Below are 24,654 nucleotides of genomic sequence, written 5' to 3' on the forward strand. Positions count from 1 at the left end.
TCAGAAAAGTTACTTTGCCATTATAGGCTCTTGGAAAATGGAATTAAGATGAGAAAATATGTATTATCAAATCAATTATAGTCGTAATGGGATTTTCCAACTGCCAGCCAGAGAACAGGAATATTTTTTTCCTGGTCTGTGTTATCATTTTACCAACCTATTTAGCATATGAAATATGCTGCAACAAATGAAGAAGAAATAGAGAAACAAATATCATAATAATATAATTATGTAAGTGCCACATCTGATGTAAACTGATATGGTTCTAATAAAGTAAATGCAACTACAACAATTTTTAGTGCGGAAGCACTGTCAAGTCTTGACATTATTTCTGGCTAGGAATTTTTTACAGCCATCTACAACCAAGATACCTTAGGATTTCCTATGGAGAAAACTGCTTATAAGAGGGGCATTCCTTTTGTACTTCACTGAACATACAGCTATAATTAATGTTATACTGCACTGTTTCACTGACATTTGTTATTGATAGTATATGCAATGTGAAGCAGTAAGTGGCAGTATTACATCTGGGTAGTAGTAGACAGCAGAAGCAGCACATTACTTTAAATCTTTGATTTGCAGTCATCATCATATGTTCTGATGACAAGAAAATGTGAAGGGCTTCTCCAGTTAGGAGAATGTAAGTTCATTTAATGTGGTAGCAAAGAAAACATAAACATGAATTTCTGTTTTGCCTCATTTTTAAGATCATTATGCATGGAACTTATTACCTATTTTAAAAGAGGACGGGGTGATGACATTGTAAATCAACCTTGATAGTGATAATTTTAAAAGCCAAAAATCGGTTTAATTGTGTGGTTGGTATGGAGATCAGCTATAGATTTCAGATACCACTCGTGGCCTTTTGTCAGTCAGTTCAGTGAAAAAAAAAAAAAATCCTTATGAATGTTGTGTCTGTATGCAACTATAGAACTGATAGTCAAATGTCTCTGTTCAGTTCTGAAGAGACATGGGTTGGTTACCCACAGATGTACACAGTAACTTGTTTGGTTTCGTCAAGCTTATCCTACAGAGTGAAATGACCCAAATTTTTTGTTGAGGAAATCATTGATTTTCTGAGTTAGTTTTTGTTGGGCAGGTAGGATGCCTGTTTAGTATATTGTTTTGGTGACATGTTAGATGGCTTCTCTTTTTCTAGTTTCAAAGTCAAGGGATAATAGGCATAAAATAGTAATAATGATAATAAACAGCATATCCTTCTTTCAAGATGTAATATTTTGTAATATCACCGTTGTTTTTGTTTTTGTTTTTGTTTTTTTAATTGTGAAAAAAATACTTACTTAAAAATATATGCTTAAAGTCATCCTTGGAAGTTAAGCCATTCTCATTTACTCATGATGAACATGAACACAACTAGATAAATAACAGAAGTCAAGCATGTAGTCTAACATGGTAATTTGCAGATACATGGAGATATGAGTTTTTCTCATCATTGCTCAAAGCAAGTAGAACCACAGTGTCATGATAAGAAGCTAAAACCTCCATATCCATAAGCAGACCCAAATTTAATCAAAATCTCAGATTCTTTCTCAAAATGTACTACTTGTTTAGAGCTGGCTATCAAAAACTGCTTCAGTGACATGAATAAGCAGTTCTATTGATCTGTAAAAATTACAGACTGTAACAATATTGTACAGTTCTTGCTTTACTTTTGGTAGAAGGTTCAGACATCAGAAAAATCAGAAAGAGATTCTTGCTAATATAGCGTGACAGCTATAGCCACATATCTACTAACCCAATCCTGCCTGGAAAACAAACAAACAAAAACAAATCAAACGAAACAAAACAACAACAAACATCTCTTCCAATACATGCAACTTGTCTAGGACACCTAACATTGGTAGCGTAATGCAAACAAACCAAGCAACAAAACAAATAACACACTTTTCTGGCAAGAATGTATCCTAAGAAAGATCAAAACTCTAACAATCAAAATTTCCATAACTGAACTACAAGAAAGGATTCTTGTTCTTATTGTTTAAACAAAAGTAGGAAATCAAACCCATAAACAAAACTCAACCTGTTCAACTGCACTTTGGAGAAGTGAAGAATCAGGAACTGTGTCCATTCTAGGCACTCTTCCCTTCTGCAAACATAAATGCTTCTCTTCAGGATGCCACATAATTCAGGATTAGGAACTGCAAGAGGCAATGGCCATCACATTCACACTGACTTCAGCTTTATTGGCACTTTTTGATTGAACTTTTACTGTTGCTGATGTGTTGAAACCAAAAACCTGTTTAAAAGGAAGGTGTTAATTTTGAAGGTGGGGTGGTATTTTTTCCTATTCGAAAATATTTTCAGAAGTGTTTCATAGCTGTCACAACTTCCTATGTCTCCCACGTTGACAATTTCTAAATGAAAAGTTCGAAGTTTTGGCTTGAGATGACTTTATTTAGCAATGCAAATTAATAATATTATTTAGAATAGTATCTTCAGAAATGTCAGCACATCAAAGTGAAATTTCAAAGTCAATGTGACACCAAAAAAATTCTCATTTATTAGCTTATTATTAGCTCAAACATTGCCAAGACTGGTGTTTCAGCTGAACTTGAAGCAGGTAAAAAATCACCCTGGGAACATCTGCAATGGTAACTATAGACAATGAAGTGAACACTTTGGTGGCCCAGAAATATTCAGCTGTAATAAAAATGTTGATGCTGATAAGAGTGGAAAATGAATATGTATCATCTATGGGCATGGCAGAAGAAGGGCCTGTATTATGCTCATGACTCCTGCAGTAGCTGGTTATCAAAATTCCAGCACATCGACATGGAGCTTCTCCCAACACTCAGAGAACAAGAGCATTGAAAAAGAACACCTCCTATAAGATCTCACAGTATACTTTGCTACATCACTAAAATATTGCAAGAGTATTTCCTGCATCGAATGATACTGCATACAGAGGGGTACATGCATCTTCAGGCTACTCCAGCTAGTTCTGTCAAAACCAAACTCTATGGAGCCTCTATGGGCAACATAAAGAATTCCCAAAAGGTTGTATGAAGGAAGCTTCAGCAGTTTCCCCCTCTACCTTGCAACAATGTGCCAGTACACATGGCGCCATCATATCCTCCCACATTTCCTTCTGGTACAACCTAAGGTGTGTAACCCATGCCTCCCATACTGTGGAAACACTGTAGTGAGTTATAATATGTCCCTCACTTTATTTCAGACTCTGCATTGGGGAAAAGAAAGAAAATAGCCCATGCTGAGAGAAACAATAAGCATTTTAGTGCCACAGTAGTACAATGTGTAAACCAGAAAAGACCCAGGACTGAGTGTTAATTAAATTTGTCTACTCCAAAGAGACTTAGATCCATGTCAATATGAATTTTTTTGTAACATACAGTTGACATGTCAGGGATCAATCCCTGAAAATGCTGTATTTAGTCATGCTGATATAACCCCAATCTTCAGCTATGTGTGTAGTCCCCTTAGTCCCCCTTTCTCTAAAGATGTTTTACACCAGCCCACTTTCCACACAATATTCAATGCATGGAAGTGAGAGCATGTTCAGATTTATCATCATGTTGATAATGTTACAAACCTCATCTGAGTTCATTTGGAAGAACACCAGGATGAATGAAAAGCTGCAGAACTGTCTGAATTAACAGACAATGATGTTAGTGGACATTGCATAATCACAGTTTACAGGAATGTTAGGTGACTTTTTTTTGTACGAGAAATATGGGTCCCAAGAAGAGAATGCCACTTTTCTGATATTAAGATAAAACCAGTGATTTCAAAGTCTTATAGTAAAGAGCTATGTCTAGCATTGTTTAAAAATATTTGTTTCAATTATTCTGTTGCTTTTTAATTTTTAGCACAGAACATTTTTTCACTTTTTCTTTTTTCTTTTGTTATTGCATGATCTGAAGCTCCACAGTTTCTTATTTACTTAGACTTTCAGAGATGCTGTTACAGAAAAACTTCATCTTCTGATTGCTTATCAAGCACCGCAAATGTTTACATGACCTAAATATGACTTTGAGTTTTGTTTTTAGAAGTTCAGGTTTAGAATTCTGTTTTGATCCTAGCTTTTGTATGGATTTCTATTACTTGGCTGTCCTGCAACCTGAGATCTAACAACTATGAGATTCTTTGCTCACAGATTAATGCTGTTTCCATCTTTACTGATAAGGATGAAATTAATTCATACCTTGAAGTCAGTTTTCAATGTGCTACTTCCAATACTAATAAACCTTGCCCCCCATTCAGCTTCTCCTAGGAAAGGTTCTTCACTACCGACTTCACATTAAAAATTAAGGCTCAGAATTTGTTCTTTTTCTCTTTCCTGGATCATAGATACCTCATAAGAGTTTAGTGTGCAAAGGCTTCCAAAATAATTTTGAAATAGATCTGAAAAGGGTGGGAGTGGTGAGAAAGATGTACAAGGAAGTGACACATTTTGCTTGTTCCTTTAACAAAAACTGTACTAGAAACAAAAACTGTGTCCTAGAAAGTATAATCCCTGTTTAATCATGGTTTCTTGTGTTTTTTACTAGTAGTTCATTTAGGATGAAATCTACTAGTTTTACACACATAAAATGATCTGTATCTTGTATCCAGAACCAAAACTACAATTGCCCAAAAAAATACAGATGCCCTAACTCAGCTGTTTATAACTCCATAGTGTCCTACATTTCTGTTTTTTCATGTGTGTTAAATGTTGCCTAGAGCATACCTCCTAAACTGGAGGTATATATTCTCCCTCTTGAGAATACCTCATTCGTAAAAATCATAGAATAGCTCAGGTTGGAAGGGATCTTAAAGATCATCTAGTTCCAACCCCCCTGCCATGCTACCTAGTAGATCAGGTTGCTCAGGAGCTCATCCAACCTGGTCTTGTACACCTCCAGGGATGGGGCATCCACAACTCCTCTGGGCAAGCCTCACCACCCTCTGAGTAAAAACTTTCCTCTTAACATCTAATCTAAATCTCCCCTCTTTTAAAACCATTGCAGGTGATTTGCCCCATCCTACAATAAGGAGAACAAATCACTCCCTAGCATTTCCTCTCTTTCCTTCCACTGACTGTAAGGGAATCTGTAAGATTTTTCTCACACTAGATAATCAGTTTAGATGACAGAAGACCACGCAACTCCTGCCCTAGAAGTCTATCCAAGTCACTCTGTAGGCATATTAGTCTCAGATCCCTCTTTGTAAAAGGTTCTTAATATTTCCTTGTCTGTGATTTGTTGTGCACATATAGTCATTGAAGTCTGAGGCACTCACATAGCACCTTAATGGAGTCATACAAGCCCTATTGACTAATGTGGTTCTGTGATAGCCACTTGGGTTAGCTCACCTCATGTCAAGTCCCCTAACCAAAGAGTGGTCTGGGGGAACTGACATGTAAGGGGATCTTGTACATGCTCTACTTTTTTTTTATTTTTTTTTTTATTTTTTTTTTTCCAGAACTGCCGTCCCCTGATGTACACCTCTAATTGACTTTTCTCTGACAGGACACAAATGAAATTAACGGACTCAAGTAATTTCCTGCCCTACTATATTGGACTGTCCTACATAATTACTCTGATTCACCTTTAGTTCAAACACACTAGGTAATTTAATAAAAGTCCTGCTGTACATTCTGAAAGGTATTCAGGTACTGCTGAGCGTGGCTTCACTTCTTAAATGATGGCAATGTAAAATATTTTTTTTCTCATAGTATCTTTCTTACTACATTAAAACAGACCTACGTCTTCAATTCTTAGCTCTATGGCTTCTGTTAGCTTGAATTTTATATGTATGCATGGATGCTCATATATTATAATAAACTATAGCAGTAAATGTTGTTCATGTCAGGATATTATTTTTAAAAATAATAATAGTTAGAAATGGCCTTATACCTGTGATTAGGATAAAAACTAATTTGTCAGGTTAATGTCCAGTTACTCAGGAGACTTAAACTGTTTTTTATAACTACTGTTCTGTGCTTAATGGGTCATACATACATATACACATTGTTGGATAAAGCACTGTAATACAATCACTTAGTAAATACATTAATCTATGATAGGAACTGGAAATACTGATCAACCTAATTACACATGCAATAATTTCTCTTTTAGTGACTTGTAGTCTTACACCTAACCTTACCTGTTAACTCATAGATTATGGAAAGGCTTCAATCAGCTTCTCTTTGCCAGAGAAAACAGTCCATAGTAAGCAAGTTGACAGACTAGTTAACACTTTACCAGTAACTGGACACCATAATCCAAAGAAAAAAAAAATGAAAAGAAAAAAAATGTGTTGATATTCTCATAAAAAATGTAATGACAGAATCTTGCTCTGAAATATTTCCATCACCCTAAAAAGCAAAAAGACCATTATGATTAAATGATTAAATAAAGTGTAAAGAGAGAAATATACATTCAGGCAGACAATAGCTATATTTCACTATACTAAACTTTTTTCTTACCCTTTGTTCAATGGTTTAAATAGACATTACTAGCTGAATTTGACATTTTTTCCCCACTCTGGATATATGGTTTAATTGAAAGAATAAGCTGACTCTTGGGAGAATTACTACATTTACTGAATAGAAGAAAAAGTTGTGATCTGAACTAAAACCATGTTATATGAGCTAGTGACATCCTGATCTTCCAAATAAAGATGAAATGGATACAACACTGGTGAAGGTATATTGTAATGGAAATCTTTTTATAGTTAATTCTTTGCCACATTCAAGCTTTAGCAATTTGTAGAACTGATTTTCCATAAAATTAACATTTAGCACTTCTTTTAAAGTATGCCTGAACTAAGTTTTAAAATTCTTTCTCCCCCTCAGTTAAATCTGATAGTTAGGACATTCTTCCATTCTTCCAGATTGGAAGAATGCACATTCTTCAAGAGCACATTTGATCAGACAGCCAAGACTGACTAGGTCACACAAGTGCATTACACTTGTTTAACTAGAGCTGTTTTGGGAATAGGGTTAATGATTTTAGCTTTGATATATTAATTTCAAGACATTTTCCATCACAGAATATTTCATTTCTACAGATACTACAGATTATTTTTTTAAATGTCTATGAAAACTATGAATATGTAAATGAATTCTACTTATAAAAGATGGAAACAAATACATTTCAACATGACAAATCCAGTTTTCCAATGTGTGTGTGTGGGGGGGAGGGGGTAACTTATTTAAAACAGCATTATACAGCATAAGAGAATTAAGCAACATAAGTGGTTACATATATCATTACAAATTATACATATACATGATAGGCATATTTGTAGAAACATAAAAAATAAATTATAGGTGACTGAAAACAAATGTGTACTCTCTCTTTCCCAGAAGATTACAGACATGACAGTTAATATCTATATATGTCTTAGAATAAGTACCTGAAAGGTCAAGGATTGTGCTTTGTGAAGTAGTGAGTTTCTTCTAGCTTCTGCTTTTATCTAAATTTCCCATCCTCTCAACAATACTCAGTTGGATCTCATCAAGCAAACATTAGGAAAAAAAAAAAAAAGCAAAAAAAAAAAAGCTTCCATACAGAAGATTTATTTTTATCTTTCACCTTCCCTTACTGAGTATGATTCAACAGAATTAATTCAACAGAATTGTTTAGTAACATGTGTTTCCTCAGGACCAAGATGAGTCTAGCAATAATAGATATAGTTGCTGGAATTGTGCTTCAAAAATAAGAGTTAAAATAGAAACACCAGCAACTGAAAAAAAAAAAAAAAAAAGAAAAAAAGAAAAAAGAAAAAAAAAAGATTCTGTTTGCTTTTAAAAAAAAAGATCAATATACTATTATAGATAGGAAATCATTATTTTCAATGGATCTTTTGTTAGTATCCAGGCAAGATATGTGATAACTTATTTCTGTAAAACATATACAATAATTCCATTCCTTTTGTATTTCAAAATAATCTAAACATAAATAAAGATACCAAAATTCATAGAAGAAGAGATGGAGAAAGTTAGAGAGAAAAAGGTAGATATAAAATATACATGTACTCACACCACTTTAGTAAGTGGAAAAAGAGGAAAAACTAACATTTTCTTTGTTAGAGTAGACTTAGAATAGTTCAGTTGAAAGAGACCTACAAAGATCATCTACTCCATTTGCCTGACCTCTTCAGAGTTAACCAAAAGTTAAAGCATATTATGGAGGGCCTCACTCAAATATCTCTTGCATACTGAAAGGCATGGGGCCTCAATTACCTCTCTAGGAAACACATTCCAGTGTTTAACCACCCTCATGGTAAAAGAAAGTTTTCCTAATGTCCAGTTTGAACCTCCTCTTACACAGCTTTGTGCCATTCCTGTGTCTCCCATCATCAGTTACCAAGGAGAGGAGACCATCGCCTCCCTCTCCATTTCTCCTACTCAGAAAACTGCAGAGAGCCATGTGGCCAATTCTCAGCCTCTTTTTCTCCAGACTAGACAACCCAAGTGTCCTCAGCCTCTCCTCACAGGACATGCATTCCATTCCTTTTCCCAGTTTTGTTGCTTCCTGTGGATGCTTTCAAATACCTTAACATCCTTTTTATTCCATGGAACCCAGAACTGCACAGAATATTCAAGGTGAGGCCACCCCAATGCAAAATATCAGGATATTTAGAGGAGAATCATCTCTTGACCAGCTGGTGATGCTGTGTTTCACAGAATCACAGAATCATCTAAGTTGGAAGAGACCTCCAAGATCACAGAGTCCAAGCTCTGACCTAACACTAAAAAGTCCTCCACTAAACCATATCACGAAGCTCTACATCCAGAACTGAACACAGTACTCTTACCAGGATGCAAGAAAAGGGTAGAAGCAAAAGAGACAAAAAGTATGAGATTTTCCCATCCTGGAGAAAATCAGTCACAACACAAGGTGAAAGCACCGTGCAGAAAACAATCTGCAGTACATTGAAGGCATATCTGTGGATTATCACCAGTATTTCAAAGGTCTTCCCCCTACACAAATTCTCACCCCCTTTCCAGCCCTGCTAGGTTTTCACTATTTGAGGTTATATGGACAAATTAATTTTCTCGGTTGTGCTATTCAATAATCTTTGCTTTCCTATAAAGAAAAATCATCAATAGACCATGCAAAAGTTTAGTATCCTCCTCTTTTCTTCTGCATCTGCAAATGCATTACTTGTCAGGTTAGGAAAACAGTTTGTGCTCTAGCAGCGTACTCATAAAGGCTGCTGTGCTGTTGCCAGAGCTCATGACATTGGAGTTGAATGCAGCCCCCAATATGCTCAAATGTTAGCTCTCAGACAGCTCTGCATTCTGCTTTCACATACAGTGACCTAGCTTGAGGTGTCAGGGCTTGAGTGGATAAGTGAAGAGTTGATTTGGGAAGAGATTCAAGGCTTGCACAAGGTAGAAAACAGATTGGAGGGATTTTGTTTGTTGCTTTGTTTATCTGTACACAGAAATTCAATAACTGGCATGTTACTGTCATTTTCAGAAAGAGCTCTTCAGTGATTACTGGTCTTTGATCCAATCCTTATTTTCATTTCCCTGAAGCTGGACATGGATGGCTTACCCCTCCCCAATAAGTTAGTTCTCAGCCACGGAGCATAGCAGCTGATCTCAAAACCTGCCTTCTGCTGTCTGAGAAAAGGGCGGCCTGATACATAATCTACACAGTCAGGCTTCCTGCTGTGAGGAGGATCTATTTGGATAGACAGGAAAGAGCCTTTGAACCTCTTTATTTTGTGCTGAACTTCAGGCTGGGCAGGATAAACTCATCCAAGAGTAACTCAGGGCAGCCTCAGAGTTGCTCTTAATCTCAGGAATCTGATGAAATGTCAATGCAGTGGACTTTCATGAATAAATAAAGCACAAAATGCATTACACACAGAAATTAACAAACTGTCTTAGGACCCAATTAAACCTGGCATTGATTTCTACGTAGTGGCAACATTAGGTTATAGGTTTGTGTATAACAGTTCTTAGTTTTCATGTAAACGTTCGCACTGTTTTCTCCCAAGACCTGATTTCACAACTGAACCTTCCTCAGTTGTTTTCATCTTAGACACTATGACTGAGAGGGATGTCCACTTGGACTGCCATGCCCAGGACTCTATCCCACATGCCTCCTCACAGCAGCCTCTGGCTGTTCCAGCTGCCACCTCCCAGAGACGGGCACTAACCCAGCCATGACATTTAGATGTGCACAAGTCGATGGGGCCAGATGGGATCCACCCAAGGGTACTGAGGGAACTGGCAGAGGAGCTGGCCAAGCCACTGTCCATCATTTATCAACAGTCCTGGCTATCGGGGGAGGTCCCAATCGACTGGCGGCTAGCAAACGTGACGCCCATCTACAAGAAGGGCCGGAGGGCAGACCCAGGAAACTACAGGCCTGTCAGTTTGACCTCAGTGCCAGGAAAGCTCATGGAGCAGATCCTCCTGAGAGTCATCATGCAGCACTTGAAGGGGAAGCAGGCGATCAGGCCCAGTCAGCATGGCTTTATGAAAGGCAGGTCATGCCTGACGAACCTGATCTCCTTCTATGACAGAGTGACGCGCTGGGTGGATGAGGGAAAGGCTGTGGATGTGGTCTACCTTGACTTCAGCAAGGCTTTTGACACCGTCTCCCACAGCATTCTCCTCAAGAAACTGGCTGCTCTTGGCTTGGACTGGCGCACGCTTCGTTGGGTTAGAAACTGGCTGGATAGCCGGGCCCAAAGAGTCGTGGTGAATGGAGCCAAGTCCAGTTGGAGGCCAGTCACTAGTGGCGTCCCCCAGGGCTCGGTGCTGGGGCCGGTCCTCTTTAATATCTTCATCGATGATCTGGACGAGGGCATCGAGTGCACCCTCAGTAAGTTCGCAGATGACACCAAGTTAGGTGCGTGTGTCGATCTGCTTGAGGGTAGGAAAGCTCTGCAGGAGGATCTGGATAGGCTGGACCGATGGGCTGAGGTCAACTGCATGAAGTTTAACAAGGCCAAGTGCCGGGTCCTGCACCTGGGGCGCAATAACCCCAAGCAGAGCTACAGGCTGGGAGAGGAATGGTTGGAAAGCTGCCAGGCAGAGAAGGACCTGGGAGTGATGGTGGACAGTCGGCTGAATATGAGCCAGCAGTGTGCTCAGGTGGCCAAGAAGGCCAACGGCATCCTGGCTTGTATTAGGAACAGCGTGACCAGCAGGGCTAGGGAGGTGATCGTCCCCCTGTACTCAGCTCTGGTGAGGCCGCACCTCGAGTACTGTGTTCAGTTTTGGGCCCCTCGCTACAAGAAGGACATCGAGGTGCTTGAGCGGGTGCAGAGAAGGGCGACGAAGCTGGTGAGGGGCCTGGAGAACAAGTCCTACGAGGAGCGGCTGAGGGAGCTGGGCTTGTTCAGCCTGGAGAAGAGGAGGCTCAGGGGCGACCTTATCGCTCTTTTTAGGTACCTCAAGGGAGGCTGTAGCGAGGTGGGGGTTGGCCTGTTCTCCCACGTGCCTGGTGACAGGACGAGGGGGAATGGGTTTAAGTTGAGCCAGGGGAGTTTTAGGCTAGATGTTAGGAAGAACTTCTTCACTGAAAGGGTTGTGAGGCACTGGAACAGGCTGCCCAGGGAAGTGGTGGAGTCACCATCCTTGGAAGTCTTCAAAAGACGTTTAGATGTAGAGCTTAGGGATATGGTTTAGTGGAGGGCTGTTAGCGTTAGGTTGGAGGTTGGACTCGATGACCTTGAGGTCTCTTCCAACCTAGAAAATTCTGTGATTCTGTGATTCTGTGATTTGCAGTGAAGCAGGCAGGTCTCTGTTGCCAGGCCTCCAGCCTGCCCGCAACCCATGTCCAGTGCTGTGCCAGGCCACCTCTTTGGCAGCAATTTGTTGCTGCTGCTGTTTCTGCCATGCAGGCAGAAGTTATGATCTACCAGAAGTAGCTCCAGAGGAGGCTGTGAAGAATGAGGCAAGAGGAGAGAAAGTAGTGGGAAAACTTCCTGTGATCTCAGACTCATATTTAGAACTGTAAAACCACACATGGAATAATGTCTCATGCATCCTTAACACTGGACATGGGTGCAAAGTTGAAATATGGAAGATAGCACTTCATATATGAAGTTCAGAAGCCTATATTGCTGGCTGGGAAGGCTCTGAGGACTGTTTTGCTCTCCTGTATATAAACTACTGAGTCTTATGATTATGGCTTTCACAATGCTTTAAACACGCCACTGAAGATTAAGAGGGTTAACACAAGTGTCACCAATGGCATAATCTGAAAACAACCACAAAGAGATATGTTGGAGGCATAATAAAGCCTGCACAGACTCTATTACCAGCAGTGAGACATGAAATAGAAAGAACCCAGGCTGACTGTCAGAGCCTGGAGTGAACGTGCTGAGCAGGCCACCAAAATTAAGAAACCAGGAAGAAAACCATATTTGTACTTGTAAACTAAGCAAGTATGATGTGGAAATCAGTGAACTGTATCATACAAGGAACTCTTCTGAGTCCCTTTTCCTTCTGTCTCCTCCAGGAGAGAGCTGCACTTCTGACTTTCTTAGTAAAAAGGACTGTAAGTTAGGACTGTAAGTTTCTAAACGAGTCTACACAGCTCAGTCTAAAACAGAGAACATCTTTTGAATGATGTTCTGTGTACTTAACACAGTGTCCTTGTGACTGAAGGATTCCAGTTCAGAAGCCTGATTAGGAAACTTGGATGCTTTGTGTTTATATAGTTTACAAGCAGCTTTTTTTTTTTTTAATGCAATAAATAAAAATATTATAGAGTATTTTTGAATGATGAATCCTTTGAAAGTAATAGGATTGGTTCACATATATGACAAAGACAAATTTTGCATCACTGAATATTAAATATTATCTATAAAATGTCGATGAAGCTCCATTTGTTCACTGTCAGATGCTGCACAGCAGGAGTTTTAAACAGCCTTTTGTAACTATTTCTCTATTTCCTTGTCATTCATTTTATTTGAACATTATATACAGCAGTGTACTTTCAATATTTATTATGAAAGAAATTTAACTTTTTCAGATATAAAAAAATACTCTGAACCTTGCTGTTATATGTATAATGATACAACAGATAATTCAAATTCAGGTAACAAACGTAATGCCATAAAATATATATGTGTATATGTAAATATTATTGTGAGAACCATGTGTACTCTTCAGATGTAACTTTGATTTAATATTTTTCTTCCCTGTATGTTATTGAACTGGATTTTCATACAGTTGCCAATTGCCATGATATCTTAATGTCTGAAATACCTAAATGACATTTTCTCTGGGCAACAGCATGTGCAAGAACACACTGGATTTTGTTTATTAATTTAAGTAGATAGAGGCAGATTCATCAAGTATAATGACATTATGCAGCAGTGCAGCTCCAACAGGGATTCTCATGTACCTGGACAGAGATATCAATTTAATCTGACTGCAACATGACTTCTATGTTACTACAACTCTGGAAACTCCTCTTTTATGTCACTGTAATGCCACAGTGAATTTGTTCTTCCTATTTATGCAAAAACAATTGCAATACAGGCAGTAATGACTATTCACATGCATAAAAATGGACAACAAATTTACCCAGACAGCCTGCTGACACAGTAACTCTAAATGAACTATGTTTGTGTAGTGGGTTGCCGTGGCAAGGTTTTGGTAGCAGGCGGCCATAGGGGTGGTTTCTGTGAGAAGGATCTAGAAGCTGCCCCATGTTTGGGAAGAGCCCCACTGCTGACCAGAGCCGAGCCAATAATAAGCGATGTTGTTTTGCACCTCTGTGAGAGCATATATAAGACAGGGAAAAAGCACTGCGCCACACAGCAGCCGGGAGAGTGAAAGGAGTGAGGAACGGCCTTGCAGGCACCAAGGTCAGTGAAGAAGGAGGGGGAGAGGTGCTCCAGGCGCCGGAGCAGAAGTCCCCTGCGGCCTGTGGTGAGGACCATGGTGAAGCAGGATGTCCCCCTGCAGCCCATGGAGTACCACGGTGGAGCAGGGTTCCATGCTGCAGCCCGTGGAGGAGACCACGGTGGAGCAGGTGGCCCTGCACTGATGGAGGCTGCCACCTGTGGAAGACCCCTGCCTGAGCAGATTCCGGGCCGGACCTGTAGCCCGTGGAGAGGAGACCATGCAGGAGCAGGTGACCTGGCAGGAGCTGCTGCCCGTAGGGGAGCCAGGTTGGAGCAGTTTTCTCCTGAGGGATGGACCCCGTGGTACGGACCCATATCTGGAGCAGTTCTGGAAGAGCTGCTGCCTATGGGAAGCCCACGCCGGATCAGTTCATCAAGGACTGCATCCCATGGGTGGGACCCCACAGCACAGGGGACAAGAGTGACCGAGAAGGAGTAGCAGAGAAGAAGCGCTGTAGACTGACCATAACCCCCATTCCCCCGTTCCCCTGCACCGCTCAGGGGGAGGAGGTGGAAGAGGGTGGATGGGTGGGAAGGTGCTTTTGGTTTCTTTCCTTTGTTTCTCACTTCTCTAGCTTGTTAGTAATAAGCAATAAATCTTACTATCTCCCTATGCTGAGTCTGTTTTGCCCGTTACAATAATTACTGAGGGATCTTCTTGTCTTTATCTCAACCTTTGAGCCCTTTTCATTGTATTTTCTCCCCGTTCCTCTTTGAGGAGGGGGAGTGAGAGAGCGGCTGTGGTGGAGCTAGGTTGCCCACTCGAGCGAAACCATGACAGCTTGTATGCATAGACCCTGACACTGGCTCTTGATTATATGTTCCCTCCTCACTTCCCTAAAGCAGACATCCTGTGGAAATATTCCTTTTTCAAAGATCTGGACAGAATAAAGCAAGAGGATTCACTCCATTAAGGGATGGAGATGTCACAGCCCTGAGCAACAACATTTAAGCACCCTTCCACTAAACATAATCTGAACATCTGAACTGGTATGGTGGTTCCCTGTACTATGCAACAGAAAAATTAACAATGCTCTGAGAAGGTCTATGTTATTAGACCACATAAGACAGAGAGGAATTCTTTAACTGGGGATCTTGACTGTGCTTAAACATAAGACATACAGACAGAACTAGAGTTCTCAGCACCAAAATATGTATGGCTAGCCCCCCAAATAGGCTTTCAGAACATGTGGAACTTTTATTCCATATTTTCTCCGAAGGCAAAGAAATTTTGAGACATCTGAAACTACTGAACATTTTGACAGATCTCGGCTCAGTCTTTCTCAATTATCTTTCTCTTGTGGATCTTGCCTGAATTCTTGTGTCTGTCTTGTACCATTTCCTCAGATTCCCCATATGTAAAATAAAGGCTTTGTCAGTTGATGGTGCTGTTGTTATCTGAAAAAATGCAGTATATACACATGCCAGGTAAGAATGGACTGGAACCAATCTTTGCTTCCCTGCAATATTCCTAGACAAAACTGATCAGCAGTGCTGAACAGAAGCCAAAAGTCTGCTTACCCAAGGAAACAAAATTAGAAACCTATAGTCAAAAATGTCAGGTGGACTTCACCCTAATAATCTAAAGCTATATTTAGCAATGATTTGCATGATGTCCAAAAGGCTCAGAGCTGGAACAGCATTCTAAATGCATTTGTGAGGTTACACAGAGGTGTCCATTCTTGCCTCTGGAATTCTTAGAAGTGTAGACAAAATTTCAATTTCGCCAACCCATTAATTTCTCAGGGCAGGTTGACACACTGGTTCATGCCATGGACAATCTGCATGCCAGGGTTACAAAAAGCCCCCTGTTTTGTTTTTCCTTTCCGGCCTCAGCCAGTGAGTGGCCAGTAGCACTGTAGGACAGTATTCCTTCTCCATCCCCTGCAGGGATGGTGTTCAGAGGAATGTTACTCTGTTCAGATAAACAAGAGCATGGTATTTCTTTCCTTCCTCTTCCAACTTTCACACTGGGAAGATGCAACATGGCACAGGAGACTGGACTTCCCTCCAGCACAGCCAGAGGGATTAGCTGCCTATATGTGAAACCATTACCACCAAGCAATCTGCCTTCCTTTTTACCACCTCATCTGTTTGTTTTTCAAACACTGCCCCTATGTTAGTGTTGAAAGCATATGCCATATTTGCCATAAGGGTCTTACATCAAACACACTGGTCTGCAGCTACAGAGTTTGTGTATTAAAATGTCAATGAGTATCAAATTAGTAGTGTTGAAATTTCAAAAACAGAATTGCAGAACAACCTGGTATCTGATTCTCAGAAAAGTTAACAGATGGCAAAAATTTTCTCTCTCAGTTATTAAAAAAATCACCAGCTCAAGATGTACCTTCTAGTGTAATAACTGATCAACACTCACTCTACTTCAAATGATTTAACTTTTAGTTGAGAAAATGAACTGTGGGAGTGTGGCCATGGGGGTCGGCAAACCCTGTGGTTAATGATAACAGTAGACTCTTAACAATGAGGCCATCAGGAATGTAAAAGAGCTTAGAGGGAACAAAGAAGGGTGATTCAGGAGACTTCATGCAGTTTCAGGGTTGCTTGTTCTCCAGCCATTAAGGCATGGAAGTTGCTGGGTGTTTGCTGTTGTTATTTGCAAAGTTGTTTGACCAATGAAAAGTTGTTTTTGAAAAGGATTCCTGTGGGGAGAAGGGTATAAGAGGGAAGCCTATCCTCAAAATTAAAAAAAAAAAAGGCAACATGATGTGATGAATTTATGTCATCAATAAAGATGTTGTGCAGCTTTTGGGGTTCTTCACATCACGTTTACCCTGAGGAGCGCTTCATCATTCAGCTTTTTGCATTTTCTTCACTGTGGCGCTGAAGAGTAATTCTTCGTGGAGCTTTCTGTGTTTTCTTCACCTTGTGGTCCCTGAGGAGTTCTTCATCGCGCAGCTTCTGGGGTTCTCTTCACTTCGGGACTCCGGAGGAATACGTCATCGTGCACATTTTGCTGTTTTCTTCACTACGGCCCTGAGGAGTTCATCGTGCAGCTTGCGGTGTTTTCTTCTACTCGGCCTTGAGGAGTTTTGCACCGTCCAGCCTTTGGGGTTCTTCGCCATGTTTTCCCTGAGGAGACCTTCATCATGCTGCTTTGGTGTTGTTTTCACCTTCCAGCCCCTGAGAAGTGCTTCACCTTCTAACATTTGGTGTGTTTTTTTTTTTTCTCATTCTAGGCCCTGAGGAGTGCTTCTGCGTGCAGCTTCTGGCGAATTCTTCATTGCGGCCCATGAGGAGCTCTTCATCGTGCAGCTTTTCAGGATCTCTTCACCACGTTTCCCTGGAGGAGGGCTTCACTATTCAGCTCGTCGTGTTTTCTTCACTGTGGCGCTTGAGGAGAAATTCTTCGTGGAGCTTTTTGGGGTTTCTTCTCCCTGTGGCCCCTGAAGCATGCTTCTGCGTGCGGCTTTTGTTGTGTTCTTCACTACGGCCCTGAGGAGTTCTTCATCGTGCAGCTTTTCTGGTTCTCTTCACTTCGGCCCCTGAGGAGAGCTTCGTGGTGCAGCTTGTGGTGTTTTCTTCACTGCGGCCCTGAGGAGTTCTGCACCATCCAGCCTTTGGGGTTCTTCACCATGGTTTCCCAGAGGTGAGCTTCATCATGCCAATTTTGGTGTTGTTTTCACCTTGTCCCTGAGAAGTGCTTCATCTTCTAACATTTGGTGTTTTTTTTCTCTCATTCCGGGCCCTGAGAAGTTTTTCATTGTGCAGCTTTGTGTGCTTTCTTCACTACGGCCCTTGAGGACTTCTTCATCGTGCAGCTCTTGGCGTTTTCTTCTACTCGGCCCTGAGGAGTTCTGCGTCGTGCAGCTTTTGGTGTTTTCTACAATGAGGCGCTTTTTGGCATCGCCCATGTCTGCAGCCAGACCGACAGCTCCGTGCCTGACGTGTGGAGAAGCACATTCTTCTGTTTGTTTTCAATCTGCCAACCGATCATTTCATGTAGAGCTGTTTTTTGTTTGTTTTTTTTTTTTTTGTACTAGGAGGTGCCATGTTCTGTCATGTTGCTATAAATCTCTTTCAAACCATTTCCGAGTTCTCTTGCCTCATGTACTGGGTTTACGTGGCAAGGTTTTGGTAGCGGGGGGGGCATCAGGGTGGGTTCTGCGAGAAGAATCCAGAAACCGCGCCATGTTAGAGAAGGGCCCGCTGCTGGCCACAGCCAGGCCAAGAATCACTGTTGTTTGCGCCTCTGTGAGGCCAGATTTAAGAAAGGTTAAAAAAAAAAAAAAAAATGCTGCGGAAGAGCAGCTGGCAGAGAGGGAGGAATGAGAAACAGCCTTGCAGACACCAAGGTCGGTAAAGAGGGAGGGGGAGAGGTGCTCCAGGCGCCGGAGCCTGCAGCCTGTGGTGAGGACCACGGTGAAGCAGGCTGTCCCCCTGCAGCCCATGGGGTACCACGGTGGAGCAGGGTTCCACGCTGCAGCCCGCGGAGGAGACCCCGGTGGAGCAGGGGCAGAGAGCCACCGAGAAGGAGCGGCGGAGACAAAGCGCTACAGACTGACCGCAGCCCCCATTGCCCCGCTCCCCTGAGCCGCTCGGGGGGAGGAAGTGGGAGGGGGTGCACTGGGGGGGGAAAAATCTTACTGTCTCCCTACTCTGAGTCTGCTTTGCCCATCACAATACCTGCTGAGTGATCTCCCCGTCCTTATCTCAGCCCTTGAGCCCTTGGCATCGTATTTTCTCTCCCTTTCCCTTTCAGGAGGGGGAGTGAGAAAGCGGCCGTGGTGGAACTCGGCTGCCCACCCAAGTAAAAGCACCACACAGTAACACCTACACTAAAGTCCCTTTGCTGCATCTGAAGTCCTTTCTTCCTTGTCCTAAATCTATGGCCTGGGGAGAAGTTTGCTCGCTTTTTACTTGCACCATCCTTCTCCACATCTCGGTTCTGCCTGCTCTTGACATTAAAGCCTTAGTCCATTAATCCAATGTTTAATCTTTCCTTAGAGACCATGTTTCCTAAAAGTCTGATCCTAAGAAGGGTCGTTCTTAGCATCACTTCCTGGGTTCCTTGGATGCTTTCTGCTCGGTGTGTGTGTTCCTTGAAATACAATCCTCAGAAATGGGCACAATTTCAGTGGAAAATTTCACAGTAGACCCCATGCTCTGGATAGAGCAGTCTTCTGTCAGCCGCTCCCTCTCACCGTCTTCAACCTGCTGATGGGAGCACGAGGTGGAGGGTGTTGAAGGCTTTCTGAAGGCGACACATGGGGGTCTTCCCTGAGCAAGGTGTTCCGCTGTCAGAGAAGGAAACGGCTTTGTTGTTTGTTTCTCACCGTCGGCACTTTGTTGCAGTTTCAGTTGTCATTGCCTAACTACACGTAACCTATTGGATTATTTCTTTGAGTATTTTTGCAGGAGTGCACATTTAACTCGTTAGTTCAAATAGTGAGATCACGTTCATGTCATTCACTTACTTTTCAGCCGAATGCAACTTTTCATAGAATTTGCTAGTGTTGCAAGGGCCCAGCCATGACCGCTCTCCTCTTAAGGCACCTCCAGTGCTAAGGAGACGGGGAAAGACTTTGGGAGTGCATTTTGTGTCTTCCCAGTGGGATGCTGATGCGCTAAACTTTTCTATCACGGAGCGTGATGTGAATCTCCAAACCAAGCAACAACAACACAACAAAAACGAAAGGCTCTTGCTACTGTCTCCCACGATGTCCTGCTAACAAAGCTGACAAAGCGTGGCACAGAAGAGCGGACAGTAAGGTGGGTTGAGAACTGGCTGACTGGCCGAGCTCAGAGGGTGGTGATCGGCGGAGCAGAGTCCGGTTGGAGACCTGTGACAAGCTCAGGGGTCGGTGCTGGGTCCCACCTTGTTCGACAGCTTCATCAGCGACTCTGATGAGGGAACAGTGTCCACCCTCGGCAAGTACGCTGATGATACAAAGCTGGGAGGAGTGGCTGGCACACCAGAAGGCTGTGCTGCCATTCAGCGAGACCTGGACAGGCTGGAGAGCTGGGCAGGAAGAAACCAGAGGAGGTGTAAGAAAAGCAAGTGGCACCTGGGAAGTGTTATCTATGGAGTGGTAATTCGTGTCGAGAAGATGGTTGATAGTAATAAAGAAGGGGGAGATGTGGGAGTGTGGCCACGCGGGTCGGCAAACCCCGTGGTTAATGATAACAGTAGACTCTTAACGATGAGGCCATCAGGAATGTAAAAGAGCTTAGAGGGAACAAAGAAGGGTGATTCAGGAGACTCCATGCCGTCTGGGGTTGCTTGTTCTCCAGCCATTAAGGCATGGAAGTTGCTGGGTGTTTGCTGTTGCTGGGCAAAGTTGTTTGACCAATGAAAAGTTGTTTTTGAAAAGGATTGCTGTGGGGAGAAGGGTATAAGAGGGGAGTCTGCCCTCAAGGCTAAAATGAAATTAAAAAAAAAAAAAAAAAAAAAAAAAAAAAAAAACAGGCAACACGATGAAGTTATGTCATCAATAAAGAAGCAGAAAGAAGGAATGAAAAGGAACAGGCTAGCAGAACGGTGACCAGGACGGGAACAGGCACATTGATTGCCTCATGAAGATAGGTTCGGCCAGACTCATCAAACCGCTCAAAGAAGCTCCTACTGAAAGTCACTGGAAATGGGCGCACCGGAGCTGCAAAGAAGCTCACGCTGAGAGAAGCGGAGCCGCGCACACAACTGCCCCTCGCTGGTAAGCAGTTGCACATTATGGGGAATCATACGTCCTTAGAAACAAAGACTGTCCTGGTAACCTTACGGCTTATTCTCCTTCTCAACAATCAGACAGTTTATGATCCTGAAATATGAGACCAAACTGAGGTCAAGGTGTGGGACTCTGCAACTAAAAACGACAAGGTTGCAGTGGGATTGCTCGGCACCTGGCGAGCAGTCTCTGAGGCCTTAAAGAGCCGTGTGGGACCACAGTCAGACACGTGGGGTTTGCCAGACAGTGAGGGAGCTGCGGGCTCCTTTACTGATCCTGCTGCTACGCCATCGGCCCCTCTGCTGCTACAGCCATCGCAGGCCTTTGCTGTTCCGCCCCCTGGCGACCTGGACGTGCCTTTTGACCCAGGCCCTATTGGCCTTGAAAAGGAGATGGATATGCTTTTATTCGATGTGGGAAGCACGGGATACATAAGGCCCGAAGGCCGAGTTGCTTAACAACTTAAAGCGAGACATATTGCTCCCACGACTAGCCCTGGAATTCTCCTGTGTTTGTAATGCAGAAAGGGAATGGAAAATGGAGACTGTTGTTTGTAATGAAGAAAAGGAACGGAAAACGGAGACTGTTAAGTCATGGAACTTAAAGGATTGTTTGTTATCTTTCCTGATTGTACGCATGTATAGGCATACTCGGGTTTCATATGTAAAAGCAATGTTCTGTATATTTAGAATGTTTGATGTTCATGTGTGCGTGTTGGTGGAGCATAGACTCCCCGCACACCCAGCGCTGTTTACTTGCCTTTTATACCTTTTATAACTATTCCTTTTATAACTATTACTAAACACAGATTGAGTTGAGACTTCACTTATAACAGAAGGAACAACCGCATGTATCAGTACAGGCTGGGGGATGACCTGCTGGAGAGGAGCTCTGCGGAGAAGGACCTGGGGGTCCTGGTGGATGACAGGTTGGCCATGAGCCAGCAGTGTGCCCTGGTGGCCAAGAAGGCCAACGGGATCCTGGGGTGCGTTAAAAGGAGCGTGGACAACAGGTCAAGGAAGGTGATGCTGCCCCTCTACTCTGCCCTGATCAGGCCTCACCTGGAGTACTGTGTCCAGTTCTGGGCTCCCTGGTACAAAAAAAGACAGGGATCTCCCGGGAAGAGTCCAGCGGAGGGCCACAGACAGGATACGGGGCCTGGAGCATCTCCCCTAGGAGGAAAGGCTGAGAGACCTGGCTCTGTTCAGCCTGGAGAAAAGAAGACTGAGAAGGGATCTTATCTATAAATACCCGAGGTGTGGGAGACACAGGGATATGGCCAACCGCCTTTTAGTGGTCTGTGGGGACAGGACAAGGGGCAATGGCCACAAAATGGAGCACAGGAAGTTCCGCACCACTACGCAAAAGAACTTCTTCACGGCGAGGGTGACGGAGCACAGGGACAGGCTGCCCAGGGAGGCTGTGGAGTCTCTGCGGATATTCAAGCCCCGTCTGGACACCTACTTGTGCAACCTGCTCTAGGAAACCTGCTTTGGCAGGGGAGTTGGACCCAATGATCTCTGGAGGTCCCTTCTGACCCCTACAATTCTGGGAAACGAGCCCCACAACGCCTACGTTTCTCTATCTTCTGTTTAACCTACTGGAGTAACAGCTTCATTAATACAGTGTTTCCGTAGTCTTCTGACACTTGGATTACCCCTAACAATTGACAAGAGGAAGATGCAGTCTTTCTAGACCTGGCTTGCATCGATAAGAACCCCTGGTTTTGAAGATGACATCGGGTTGCATAGTGGGGCCTTGGTCCTTCCACAGTCCACAGACTCAAAAGGTTGCAGAGCGGAAGCTTTGCAGAGCTGTACGAACACTGAAGATCCAGTTCTGCAAGAAGCTGATGCAAAAGCTACCTGGCACTGGGCAGTTTGGGTGAGGAAGAAAGAGACTGGCATTCTCACGGTGCATGGTTTAACCGAGTTTAGTCCTGTGGGCTGTGTCAACAGAACTGGCTTTGGTTTGTACCCTTTCAGGACACTGAGGACCCAATTTCACATCTGTGGGCAGCACGGCTAAGCGGGCAGTGTACTCTGTGTCACTGGGGACAGAGGAGGGATTGCCTGATGGGCTATGTCAGTGTGCCCTGCACAATGCTGCTGCCACCTTGCTGGAGCAGTTTGCGTGCTCCTAGCACCAAAACGTGCCTCTTGGAGGGCCGGGGTAAGGCGAGGCAGAGCTGGAGGTGGTGTCAGGAAAGCCTCATGGCTCCTGCCAGGCACTGCACCAGGCCTCAGGCCTGGGAGGCCAGCCCCGCCCTGTGGCCTCCTGGCACCCATCGGGTGCCACAGCTCCATGCTGCCTAGCAACAAGCGCCAGCGGCCTCACTATTGAGTGCGCCCAGAGGCGCCAAGGCAGGCGGCCAATGGGGCGGTGCCTCGCCATGATGGAGCAGAGATGTCACAGGGCAGGGTGGGTGACATGGTGCTGGGTGTGCTGGGGCTGCGGCACTCCGGCGATGGTGGCGTGCAGGCGAGGCGCGGCCTTTGGGCTGCTTGTGGCCCCTGAGGAGTGCTCCTGTGTGCAGCTCTCGGTGTTGTCTTCACTGTGTGACCCCGCAGGAGGGTGTCGTCGTGCAGCTTTCGGTGTTCTTATCACGGCAGCCCTGAGCAGTTCTGCATCGTTCAGCTTTTGGTGGTTCTCCTCTGCAGCCTCTGAGGAGTGCTTTCTTGAGCAGCTTTTGCTGTTTTCTTCACTGCGACTTGAGGAGTGCTTCTGCGTCCAGCTTTTTGTGTTGCCTTCACTGCGTTTCCACTGAGGATGCCTTCATTGTGCAGCTTTTGGGGTTCTTCACATCACGTTTACCCTGAGGAGCGCTTCATCATTCAGCTTTTTGCATTTTCTTCACTGTGGCGCTGAAGAGTAATTCTTCGTGGAGCTTTCTGTGTTTTCTTCACCTTGTGGTCCCTGAGGAGTTCTTCATCGCGCAGCTTCTGGGGTTCTCTTCACTTCGGGACTCCGGAGGAATACGTCATCGTGCACATTTTGCTGTTTTCTTCACTACGGCCCTGAGGAGTTCATCGTGCAGCTTGCGGTGTTTTCTTCTACTCGGCCTTGAGGAGTTTTGCACCGTCCAGCCTTTGGGGTTCTTCGCCATGTTTTCCCTGAGGAGACCTTCATCATGCTGCTTTGGTGTTGTTTTCACCTTCCAGCCCCTGAGAAGTGCTTCACCTTCTAACATTTGGTGTGTTGTTTTTTTTTTTTTTCTCATTCTAGGCCCTGAGGAGTGCTTCTGCGTGCAGCTTCTGGCGAATTCTTCATTGCGGCCCATGAGGAGCTCTTCATCGTGCAGCTTTTCAGGATCTCTTCACCACGTTTCCCTGGAGGAGGGCTTCACTATTCAGCTCGTCGTGTTTTCTTCACTGTGGCGCTTGAGGAGAAATTCTTCGTGGAGCTTTTTGGGGTTTCTTCTCCCTGTGGCCCCTGAAGCATGCTTCTGCGTGCGGCTTTTGTTGTGTTCTTCACTACGGCCCTGAGGAGTTCTTCATCGTGCAGCTTTTCTGGTTCTCTTCACTTCGGCCCCTGAGGAGAGCTTCGTGGTGCAGCTTGTGGTGTTTTCTTCACTGCGGCCCTGAGGAGTTCTGCACCATCCAGCCTTTGGGGTTCTTCACCATGGTTTCCCAGAGGTGAGCTTCATCATGCCAATTTTGGTGTTGTTTTCACCTTGTCCCTGAGAAGTGCTTCATCTTCTAACATTTGGTGGTTTTTTTCTCTCATTCCGGGCCCTGAGAAGTTTTTCATTGTGCAGCTTTGTGTGCTTTCTTCACTACGGCCCTTGAGGACTTCTTCATCGTGCAGCTCTTGGCGTTTTCTTCTACTCGGCCCTGAGGAGTTCTGCGTCGTGCAGCTTCTGGTGTTTTCTACAATGAGGCGCTTTTTGGCATCGCCCATGTCTGCAGCCAGACCGACAGCTCCGTGCCTGACGTGTGGAGAAGCACATTCTTCTGTTTGTTTTCAATCTGCCAACCGATCATTTCATGTAGAGCTGTTTTTTGTTTGTTTTTTTTTTTTTTTGTACTAGGAGGTGCCATGTTCTGTCATGTTGCTATAAATCTCTTTCAAACCATTTCCGAGTTCTCTTGCCTCATGTACTGGGTTTACGTGGCAAGGT

General features: G+C 43.6%; 1 protein-coding gene across 2 annotated transcripts in view; it reads right to left on the reverse strand.

Moving 5' to 3' along the window:
* Positions 1 to 24,654, reverse strand: part of LOC311436111 (uncharacterized protein) — a 209,328-nt gene that overhangs the window by 150,986 nt on the left and 33,688 nt on the right. For both annotated transcript variants that reach the window (XR_014692603.1, XM_084517934.1), the window contains one exon: positions 6,127 to 6,337. The gene's annotated coding sequence lies outside the window, so the exon portion shown is untranslated. The remainder of the gene's footprint in view (positions 1 to 6,126; positions 6,338 to 24,654) is intronic.

This window comes from Aythya ferina (assembly GCF_964211825.1).
Source record: "Aythya ferina genome assembly, chromosome: 4".
Lineage (NCBI taxonomy): Eukaryota > Metazoa > Chordata > Aves > Anseriformes > Anatidae > Aythya > Aythya ferina.